Genomic DNA, 3762 nt, shown 5'->3' with positions numbered 1-3762 from the left:
TAAGCTCAGATCAAGTTCTGCAGTATGCAGAGGCTGAGCTTGAAAAGCCTTAAATAATAACCACATTTTAAGGAGGACTGTATCAATGAGGCACACGGATGAGTGTGGTGAATTGTAAAACTGCAGAGGACACAGCAGTGGAGACAGTGATATATTTAGAACACATGAGAGGTTCGGTCTGACATGCTGGCTGTGCGTACAATCAAAGGTGTGCGCATTTCAGAAACATCAGCATCCCTGAAACCTCAGTGACTTAGCAATAAAACATCAGGAAACAATAAATCAGGGCCAGAAAGGTCTGAGAATTCCACACAGCTGAAATAAAGATTGAGCAAGAGGAATTAACATCAAGAAACCAGATTCAGATGTTTAAAGCTGATTGTCTGAACCAAGTTAATATAATGTACCATGTTTCACTTCAAAACGTTTGGATCATGCAGCTGGGGAGCCCTTCCCACAGTTGTGAAATGCAGCAGCCCACTTTATCTGAGTGTCTGGATATGAGCAGGGTATAAACAATGAATTGGGATTACAGCCTTTACTATTCTGGTCTAGTTTTGCTATTTCCCTGGGCCACTAGCACAGAAAGCCCAGCAGTGAGGCGGCACAAAGCTCCCATCTTCACATATTCTGGAACTGCCCACTCCATCCATCTCCCTTTGAACTGAAAACGCTGTCTCTCTTTTTCCTGACTCTGAACCATTTTGCCGATCAGCATCCCTTGCTCTCTTATTTTCAACATATTCAGGCATCTATTCAGCTATCTAGTCTTCCCAAGAGAAATTATCCTCTTTCCTTCCCTTTCACCATTTCCAGTGCTGAAGTTCAGCTCTCTAGAAAAGTATATTTACAAACCTGAAGCAGTACAGAACAATCACGTTTTCACTCCTTTTTGTGCATGCACAAAAGAAGACTTTACTTGTATTCACCTGTGTGAGGTTTGCACACTTTCAGTGCTAAACTTTTGATTCTAGCAAATCTCACATGGCTTTATATGAACTTACAGTACACACGCATTGCATAAGCTCCTTCAGCTGAGTGAAGTAATCCAAGAGGCTGAAAGTGGCTGCCCGAAAACTGAAAAACCACACCTCCTCGTGGGGAATGAAGATCCCATTGTTAAAGAGGGTTTTGCAGCCTCGCAATTCATTTGGTTCCTAGCTCTGTTCAATTACATTGCTAGTGGGAGTGGCTCTTCCCTGGGATGAGATAACACACTCAGCAGTCCTTGGATGTGAAACTAATTAACTGGAGACAAGTGTTGATGCTGTAACAATACTCCTCCATGCACTATCTATTCATGGTAACCACTTTTTGATTGGGGTGAGGTTGTACAGAAAAAAAACCAGACAATGCTGATATTAAGGTCTCAGATCCCAGATCTTTCCCCCCCTCTATTCACATGTGTTTTCATGGCAGCTGTACATGTGTAATGCTGTTATGGGATAAAAATCTTTCTGGCACATCTCTGGTGAAGCTTAAGACAAATTTGACACTGTGATTTATGTCGTAAACAAAACAGACCAGGGTGTGTTCTCTCGCCCTTCAGCAAGTGGCAGAGCCCTTATATACAGCAAGCTCCCCTCCCACGGCCACCCCCGGAACAAAAAGCTGGCTTTATCCAAGCCTGGAGGAACAGCGTCTCTGGAGGGCTCAGAGGCAATGGCCAAGCTGTGCTGGGAGACATGAGGGCAGCGAAGCAGTGTGGCTGTGCTGCTGGGACTGTCTTGATCCCATCTGTTTTACAGGGTACGTACAGCCAGGACAATCTCGCTGCTGTTTCACAGTTTCTCCAGCACTTCCTAGATTCAGAAAGCTCTGTTTAAAGATCAGGGTCTCTGATCATTCCAAGCTGAAGTGCACAGCCTCTGCTACGGGAAGTTGGTAGGGTTCTGCTCCATTGCTGATTGCTCAGAATTTCCATCCAAAGGTCCTTCCTATTTCCTTTTTAGACATGCACAGTGTAACACTCAGACAGACTGCACAAATTTACCAAAAGGGTGACAAGAGAGGACATCTTGCCATCTGGGTCAGGCGCTCCCTGATGTTTTGTCAGGTGCCCGTACCCACAGTGTGGAGGTCCTAAAGGGCACTGATGGTTTCCTGAGCTGTGTGCCCAGAGCCCCTATCCCTCTAGGAACTCCTCCTGCTATAGTCAGGCAGCAGCACTTAGTGGCTGGGGTGGTGTACATCCCGTGTCCCTGGCATGGGATGAAACCTCCAGGAGGGATTCCATGGATGGATATGAACACAGCCCCACTAGAAACAGAAGTGGGGTCTGCTCCCACTTCACACGTGCCACACAGGAAGGCAGGACTTGCTTCATGGAGCTCATATCTCCCAACAAGCTTCAGCCTTGAGACCTCCAAACCATATGGCACACAACTGCACTTGGAGACCTCCCAGCCATACAGCACTCAATCCATACATGAGGCTCCAATCCATACAGCACCCAATAATATCTGTGGACATCCTAGCTCTATGCACCCAACGGTACCTGGCAGTGCTGCTGAAGCCTGCAGCACTGCTGCCTCACTGCAGTGATGCACAGGAGCTGTCATCATCCCTGGTACCTTTTCTTGTCCTATTCATCAGCATGGAGAGTACATGGTGCCAGCCACATTGCAGCTGCACAGGAGATGCAGCATCTAAAAGCAAACCTCCTTTGCTTTCCCCTTGCAAATCATATTGCACTTGCCACTAAAATGACCAAAACTACCCAATGACGTCACCCATCAGCTATACAGAAGCTCAAAATAGGCAAATTCCATGTGGAAATCACCCAAGCAAATAAGCTCGTCTTAATGCTTAAAAGAATATGCCAGATCGGGTTCCTCTCTTCCAGGCCATGATTCACTCCCCATTTAGTCCTGGCTAACCACATCATGGGAGCTTTGGGATAAGAACTATATTATTCTTTGCTCTGATGCAGGAAGGCTCTGATGTGCTTCGGAATGTCTCAGGGTTGTTGCAATTAAAATTCTTGCTAATTTCACAGAGGAGGCATTTTCATTTGTTGCCTTTTTACAGATGGCTTTAGCAGTCCCAGACCACCAGAGTCACAGCACAAAGAAATCAATGAACTCCTTGGCATGGTGCTTTCCTTGCTTGAATTTGCATCAAGCTTGTTTACAGTCTGTGGGCCAGGAGAAAGGGGTCATTTATAATATGTACCCAAGCATTGCTTGCCTGCATTTTAGGAGTCAGCAACTCTGATAAATTCTTGACGCAGCTTGCAAGCACAGCTAAGGCTCTATCTTCTGCCTACTGCAGGAAGCTAGTTACTGTATCAAAGATCAGAGTTGTTCATAACAACACAGGAAGGTTATATATACAAGCACAAAGGAACAAGGATGCAAGGTTTTGCTGCTGTGCACTACTGGTCTCTAAATTTGACCATAAACTGCTTGAATCAATTCAAAACAAAACACTTGCTGCAGCACCACCCAGATTACTCATAGACTAATTCTCCTCTTGCAGAGACAAGACACTCCATTATCAAGATGTTTGTTTGATACGACTTTCAAAAGACGAGTTTATCTAAAATTGCATTAGAGTCTTATTTAGAGAGTGTAATGACCTTAAGTGGCTGTGCTTTAAAAAGGCTAACAAAATAGTACATAATCTCAAATGGGCACACATTGCAAGGAAGTAATTTCCCTCTGTTACACACACAGCATCTGTGGAACAGGCAAATGTTTATCAGGAACTGAAGCTCATCAAATCAGTTAATTATTTCATGGAAATGAACGAAGAGAAGGC

Source organism: Lagopus leucura, unplaced genomic scaffold (genome assembly GCF_019238085.1).
Source record: "Lagopus leucura isolate 7727_CA_CO unplaced genomic scaffold, USGS_WTPT01 Super-Scaffold_100001, whole genome shotgun sequence".
NCBI classification, from domain to species: domain Eukaryota; kingdom Metazoa; phylum Chordata; class Aves; order Galliformes; family Phasianidae; genus Lagopus; species Lagopus leucura.
This window is presented reverse-complemented; position numbering follows the sequence as displayed.